Source organism: Dioscorea cayenensis, chromosome 5, assembly GCF_009730915.1.
Source record: "Dioscorea cayenensis subsp. rotundata cultivar TDr96_F1 chromosome 5, TDr96_F1_v2_PseudoChromosome.rev07_lg8_w22 25.fasta, whole genome shotgun sequence".
Classification (NCBI taxonomy): Eukaryota; Viridiplantae; Streptophyta; class Magnoliopsida; order Dioscoreales; family Dioscoreaceae; genus Dioscorea; species Dioscorea cayenensis.
Genome location: NC_052475.1, coordinates 10,196,969 through 10,205,179, shown reverse-complemented (window position 1 = coordinate 10,205,179; position 8,211 = coordinate 10,196,969). Strand labels below are relative to the sequence as shown.

At 43.2% G+C, this 8,211-nt stretch overlaps 1 non-coding gene across 1 annotated transcript; it reads left to right on the top strand.

The window, feature by feature from the left end:
- The first annotated feature begins 1,065 nt into the window (after positions 1 to 1,065).
- LOC120262739 lies at positions 1,066 to 1,169 on the top strand. The gene has a single exon (XR_005536992.1). It is a non-coding gene; the product is annotated as a small nucleolar RNA R71 (small nucleolar RNA).
- Positions 1,170 to 8,211: the final 7,042 nt, after the last annotated feature.

Sequence of the window (8,211 nt, the reverse complement as noted above, 5' to 3'; positions counted from 1 at the left end):
TTCCTCTTATTTGTCAAAAAATCCATCAAGAACTTCGCATACCTAGGCATTTGGGATAATGCCTCAACAAAAGGAATGTTTATGTGTAATTGCTTAAACAAACACAGAAATTTATTATACTGTTCATCATTTTGGTCGTTTTCCAATCTAGAGGGATAAGGGATTCTTAGCTTGTAAGGTGGGGTTGCCACCTCCTTCTCCTTAATTGCTCCCTTCTCAACCTCTACGACCTTCGGTGCTTCAACATTGGTCTTCTCACTTGGAAGCCTACCTTCAACCTCACGACCACTTCTCAAAGTGATCACCTTCACATGTTCGTGTTGGTTTGGTTTTAGTATTACTAGGCAAACTACCTTGTTGTCTCTCTGATAGAGAATCGTGATTTGCCTCACTTGATTCTTTAGGTTGTACAATGAAGCGGTGTGGTTACGAAGTGTAGCCTCAACCAATTGGAATCGTGTATCCAATGATTGTACAAATCTAGTCAAGGCATTCTCCAAATCGGTCATCTGGGTCGCAAAACCTAAAACTCTATTTTTCATGTTCATGGTTTGTTGTTGTTGTTGTTGGAAACCCGGTTATGCTATGGCCTTTTGCTGCCCTTGGTAACTCCATGAGAAATTTGAGTGATACCTCCAACCCCGGTTATAGGTGTTGCTATAAGGCTTGCCTTGGTTTTGCATTGTATTACCCACAAAGTCAACTTGCTCAACGGATGAAGTACCACAAATGGCTATCGGGAAATCGGATGGGGCATGTCCTCACCCACATCCATCATAATTCGTTACGCCCGCTAATCTAGGACAAGTTAGAGTGTCTAACTTCTTACTTAATGCCTCAGCTTGGGACCCCAATGATGTAACCGGATCAATCTCATGAAGTCCTGCCACTTTCTTCCTTTCCCTTGCATTCCATTGGTAGCTATTCATCACCATTTCTTCTACTAATTGTCGGGCTTCATTAGGGGTCTTATTCCCCATTGTACCTCCTACAGTAGCATCTAGAAGTTATCTTGTACTTAGATTCAACCCGTTGTAAAAGGTCTGAATGATCATCCATTCGGGGAATCCATGCTGTGGGCACTTCCGCAAAAGATCCTTGAATCGCTCCAATGTCTCAAACAAGGATTCAAGCTCCATCTGAACAAACGACGATATCTCATTGTGAATCTTTGCTCATTTCCCCGCAGGAAAGTACCTTACAAGAAAAGCTAAGACCATTTCATTCCATGTCGTGATGGATGCTCATGGTAAAGAATATAACCACTATTTAGCTTTTCCTTTTAGAGAGAATAGGAAAACCCTCAATCTAATAGCGTCATCCGTAACACCATTGATCTTCAGCATGTCACAAACTTCCAAGAAGATCTTATTGTGATTGTTTGGATCCTCATCGGCCAAACCATTGAACTACGCTGACTGCTGTATCATCTGGATGAATGTCAGATTTAGGTGAAAATTTTGAGCTATGATTGGGGGCCGCACAATGCTAGATTTTGTCGCCAATACTGACAGTCTGGCATAATCAGAGAGTGTTCTCTGTTGTTCATTCTATTCTACCATGTTGTTAGATCCTTCAACTTCCACTTTAGCTAGATTCGACGGTTCTTGTACAGGTTTTTTAAACCTTCTTCTGAGTGTACGTTCAAGTTCAGGATTTCCTTGAATTAGTATTGAAGGGTTCCCTCGGGTCATAACCTGGAGCTGCACCAAAAGAAAGAAAACAAAATTAGAACGATGATAGAATAAGAAGATATGAAATAGAATGAATAAATAGCTAAGATAGCAAAGTGTAAAGTATCTCTAAACGCCTACTCCCCTTCAACGGCTCCAAAAACTTGACAACGCCCCTTGCGTGTGACCCGCAAGTGCACGGGTTTGTCGAGTAATAAAACCCAAGTGAGTGGGGTATCGTATCCACAGGGAGTAGGGAGTAAAAATACTTAACCACGTGAAGTGAACAATGATAATGTTGACAAAATATAATGAAAACAAAGATAAAAAGATATAAGAATGAATGGCAAAGGTAAGTGACAGGTAAGGCAATCAATAGAAGTGGGGTACTCGGGCAATGCTCCCCCTGGAATAATGTTTCAAGTTCAAGACCAACTATTATACATTCTAATCAATGCTCAATGAGTCATGGAAATCCATAAGCACATGGTCCCAAATCTAAGGTCAACCGTGACTAACTCTACACTATATCCCGGTGGAGAAATCGCTCAGTTTCAACACCTCACACTATGTAAAGTTGAATGGAGTTCTAGGGAATCTAAGTGATAAACCCTTTTCCTATGTATAGACCGAACCCTTTGCTCCAGGCGAAAGGCCCCTAGTCACAACTAAGCCCCAGATACTAGAGCCCCTTCAACGCTTCACTCTGTTGCTCGCACAACCAAGCCCTAGCGGAGTTCATCCTCTAGAACTTCACTCTATTGTGACCGCCAAGAACTCAAGGAAATGGAGGTAGGATAAATCACATTAAAGGGGAAAGGGGACACTCTGCTACCTCTCGACTCACCCTCTCAACCGTCTCTAATCAAGTAATGTTTAACTCTGGTAGTGTGTCACTCATCTACAATGGTTACCAAGATGGACTCTCAATCCTAGTGTCACTCTAGGGGAGAAATCATTCCACAAGCACTGAAGATTGGAACTTAATTTAAACATCAATTAAGGAAAGCATAATAAAAGATCAATGAAATAATAACATCCTAGGATTTACAAAATCCAAGTACCCACTAGGGTGTTTAGATCTCCGTGGAGCACAATACAATCAATAATGAAATTGAAAGTAAAAACAAGTGTTTTATATGAAAACCCCCTCGGTAGTCCTATCGATGGTCTTATGGAGTAGCCAAGTCATCTCCAAAGGTCCACTTATCCAGCCTAGGGCACAACTCGCTGGATCTATGGCGATGAAAGCTCCCCCAATATCCTTCTTCCAAGCTAATCGCAGTGTCAAATCCCTCAAACCACTCTAAAGACTTGCCAAAAGCCTCTCCAAACTCTAGCTGACGGCTTCCCAAATGATGGACAAAGTTGAAGAGAAGAGGCGAAAAAGATCCCTAAAATAGGGCTGGAATTGGGAATCCACACGCCCCTGTGGATTTTTCCCACTGGCATGTGGAATTTCCACATGGGCATCCACACGGGCATCCACACGGTCGTTGGGGAATTTCCACACGCCTGTGTGGATTGTCTGGAAATCCTATTTTTGGCCGGCTGTGAATAGTAATAGCTACAACACTTGCTACAATGTTTTACTACAATACCTGCTACAATACTCATCAAAGACACTCCCGATTCCACGCTTTTCATTGAGGCAACATAAACGAGCACACTTTATTTCGTAGATCGCATGTCTTCTTCAATCAAAAGCTTCAATAGCCGAGGTCTTGTTATTATTGCACAAGTCGGGATACACAAATATGACTGCCTTTGTGCCCCTCTAACTCATTGTAGTGACTTGAATTCATGGATGTTGGCACACATTCACGTATCTTGGAGTCCCACTTGTGTCTTGTTTTGTTCCTTCAAAGATTCCATTAAATAATGTGTTTACGATCTACTTTTGGTTTCTTTTCTCAATACTTAGCTTCACAACCCGACATGCACAAAAGAACACAAATACACGTGTATTAGCACTTAAACCTGCTAAAAGTAATGCTTAACATAAGGAAAGAACACTTTCACATTCTTATCACACAAGCACTTATCAAAGACCCCGAAAGCTTTGTGATTCCATGCAACATTAGCAATTTGGGTGAAGTGATGGCATTGGCGGATTCAGGTGCTAGTATCAACGTCATGCCATACTTATTCTTTCAGAAGCTAGGCATGGGATGGCCTAGGCCTACTCGGATGACATTGCAATTTGCGGACCGAACGGTGAGACATCCGAGGGCATCATTGAAGACGTGTTTGTCAAGGTGGACAAGTACATATTCCTGTAGACTTCAAACTATTGGCATCGATGAGGATGTAGATGCTCCTTTGATACTTGGGAGGCCTTTCTTGCGCATTTCAAGGCACTTATCAACATGAATGGAGGAGAGTTGACATTGGCAATGACAACTTGACCTACCTCCTAGCCGAAGCCATGCGATATTCTCTCAACTTTGATGATACTCTTTATTTTCTTGACACTACCACTGAACTAATCGATGAATATGTACAGGAAATGTTGAATCCAGACCCATACGAGGGGTTGCTAGACCAAAGAATGTAGAACAAATAGGTGATGATGCTTGGTCTAGAGGAGAAGACACCATCTACTCCGGGGATCATGAAGAAGATGCTTCGGAAGATGAACCGAGCGAGGATATGCCATAAGAAATGCCCCAAGGCTGTTGGGGATGCGCAAGAACGGAATAAGGGTGACGAAACCTTAAGTGGTAACAAGCTCGACAACTATCCCTCTACCTTCAAAAGGCTATGTTCGTCATGCTTCCAAGTCATGTGTAAGAGGGGAACCTTCATCTATGAGCCCTCGTTAGGTAAGACAAGGTACGTCAAGCTAGGTGACGTTAAACAAGCGCTTCTTGTGAGGCAACCCAAGTTTCTACTATTTTCCTAGTTTTTTGTTTACTGTTTGAATGAATAAGTCTTTAAGTGATGGTGTCTTGATTTTTTAATGTTATTGCTGTGATGTTCTCGTGGACATTTTGGTGTTATCGTGTGCTTAAATATTTATGGCAAAGTTGTCGATTGTTTGAGCTAGTTTTTCATGTTTTTCCCTGGTATATTTTCTATGATAAGGCAAGCTCTAAGTTTATTTGTATGTTCAGGAATTTTTTACAGAGCCTACAGAGTTTTCTAAGGCATCCAGAGAAAACCCATCCCGAGAGGACAAAGGGCCGTGGACTCGCCCCTGTGAATGACCTTGTGACTGTCCACGCCCGTGGGTAATTTCCACACGGGCGTGTGTCATCCTGCAGAGACTTAGAGATTATTCCTGAGAAGACACTAGGGTATGGACTCACCCCTATGGATGACCCTGTGACAAACACACGGGCGTGGGTAATTTCTACACGCCCATGTGGATCTCTGCAGAAGAGTTCTCTTCCATTCCGTAAATGCACAGAGGTGTGCAAGTGCTGTTCTAAGCTGGTCCTGTGAAGGTCCACGCCTGTGTGGAAGTTCCGCACAGGCGTGTTAAACACTTAGAGAGTTTTCTCGGATGGACAGAGAAGCCACAGGGGCGTGCGTTTCCCCTATGGGTCGGGCACACGTGTGTGGGTAATTTTTACACGCCCATGTGGTTGCATTTAGAAGCATTGAGTGTTATCCTGAGAGCATATAGGGGCGTGCGTCTACCCCTATGGGTCTCTCCTATGGAGTCACATGGGCGTGGGTAATTTCCACACGCCTGTCTGAATGTACAGAAATGTAAGAGCCATTGGTTTTCTTTAAAATCCTTTCGTTCTTCTTTATTCTCACACTCCCAGTTATTCCGATAACATTCCTAACCCTTCTCCCAATCTCGGACCATTGATTTAGAGAGGTTTACTCGAGTTTTCCAGCCAAATTCAAAGTTTTTAACTTCATCTCGTCGGTAACCCTTAATTCTCTCTTTTCTTCATCATATTTGATTTTATTCAATTAGAATGGTAAATGTTGCTTCATTTCTTCAATTATATGGTTATTATATTATTAGAAAGAGTTTAGAAAAGATTCTAAGATGTATTTTAGGAGTTTTTAGCTGCATGTCAGTGTGGTTTTCACGCCCGTGGATCCACTACGCAGTGTAGAATTTCCACATGACCATGTGGATTTCTACAACAGTAATCTTGTGAGCTAATTCGATCGATTTCTTTTTAATTCTTACAGATATGGCACTTAGGATGAAGATCGTGGCCGACAAACATCCCAAGAAGCAGTCCCCTAAGACAGAGCGGATAGAGTTTGCTATTCCCGAGCACCAGGCTCGGTTTGAGCGATTGTGAAGGTTTAGCTTCAGACAGACTCGCTTCCTAGATATGAGCGTATTGTGAGATATACAGCAGGAAGATGAGGTAGCGGATGAGGTAGAGGATCTCGTCTCGATGGGAGGTTGGAGATAGTTACTGACGCTTAGAGAGCCTGTCATCTGTGCGCTTACCCTTGAGGTGCTATCATCATTTGAGTTCGACCGTTCTTATGATAGATTTGACAGTGTTGATGCTATACTATTTAGAGCATTGGGGAATCACTACAGTATGAGTGTGACACATTTTTTGATCCGGTTGGGATTGTATGAGGAGGCATTCACAGTGCTCGAGGAATGCGCTCGGTTCTGCAGATTATCCTGGCACATTGACCCCGCAGAGAGCGTATGGAGTGTTATGCTATCAGGGCTAGTATGAGCCAAGGGTGTCGAAGGCCACATGCCTTTATCAACCTGCATATCGATACTTGCATGCCATTATGAGCAGGTCGGTGAACGGCCGTGGTGACAGTGCCGGCGTCTTGAGCTAGTAGGAGCTTTTGTATCTCTATTCGATGGTTTAGAGCACACCAATCTATTTGGGACACATTGTAGCCAAGTAAATGAGGCATTAGTGGTAGTAGACCAGGGTAGGATGGGTCTACTAGACACGATTTGGGGGCTGAGAAGGTGATTGTACCTGTCCCCCTGAGCATTGGGACACTGAGATTGATGGGATTAGTGTGCAGACACAGTCTTGGGGTGTATATATTGGTTACACCTACCTAAGAGGTAGCAAAGAGTGGAGATGATACTATAGAGGATCCTCAGCCGGCCCCCCAGCCTCAGCCTATGCCGATGGATGCTGATGTGCCTCCCCCAGCACAAGAGCCACCACTACTGTGCATTTTCTCTTCACCTCGAGCCCATGATCATTTTGAGAGGCTCGAGAGTGCTGTGGGGATACTCTAGAGTGATTTGACTGAGGTTTGTGCACTACAGGCCAAAAACCACGTGGAGGCGATGTCCCGTCTTGCCATTCTATAGCAGTTATTAGAGCGATATGAGACGTCACCATTCGTTATGAGACCTCGGACCCCTTCGGCATCTCCAGTACCACCAGTTGATCCACTGGTACTAGTTGATCCACGATAAGTGCTTGAGTAGACATATTTTTATATATGTTTTACGTGCATTGAGCATCATCTTTACCATGGTTTATGTCTCATATTGTGTATTTGGTGTTCTTATGCATATAGGTTGTGAATGCCTTGAAGAGTAAAAAGGAAGCAAAGATAGTCTATAAAGACACAATGTTGGGAGTTCTTGTTCAATTCAAGGACCAAGACACAAGAGGAGTTCATAAATGTACAGATGTGTGCCAACTTCCGAGAACATCCAAGTCAATTCACTAGTTGGAAGGGCACAAAGGCAGCCACATCTTCATGTTCCTTCTCTTTGTGAAGATTGCAAGACCTCTCAAAGATACATCCATGAAGAAAAGTTTAATAGCCTACCACATGGACTTGTGCCCGGACATGTGGCCTCAAGAAAAGAGATTTTGGACCACGTTTTGTGAAAAGTACCGTAGCAAAATTCTGTAGCAATTACTGTTCACGTGCCCGCGTGGAAATTCCTGTAGCCCACGCGGGTGCGTAGAAAATCCACATGGGCGCGTGGGGGCACGTGATAGACGCGGTCTAAGGCCTATAAATAGCCGTTTTGCCCTATTCTTTCTCATCTTTTGTGCGGCTCTTGAGGGGTGAGACGGCTAGGGTTTGGAGATGGAGTCTTTACCGCTTTGGAGGCGCTTCATCACCAACTTTGATTGATTCCTCCTCTGTCATAGCATCAAGGAAGAGACCGGTGAACCTAGCTTCAGAGTGGGTCCTTGAAGACGTTAAAGCAATCCATCAAGGCTATCAGTTCATATATAAGGGGGTTTATTTCTATGGTTTTAATGTACTTTCATTCATTGATGGTGTGTGTTGTATGTTGCTCCATGGAGAGCTAAAACCATAGAGGGTATTTGGGCTTGTGAACCCTAGGATTCTCATCTTTTGTGGATTTTCTTAGTATTTCTATTTAATCCGAGTTTGATTAAGTTTTAATCATGATTGACTAATGCTTGCTTGCCTTATTGATCTTTTGGTTATTTGGTTTGCATGATTTATTACCTTGGTGAGATAGAGGTCTCCATTAGGGTTAGAATCTCAAGATTGAAGAGGGTTGAGAGGGTGAGTCATGAGATAGTGAGCATCCCTTTTCCCCTCCGATTGGTGTATTCAATCTCTGTTCCCTAAG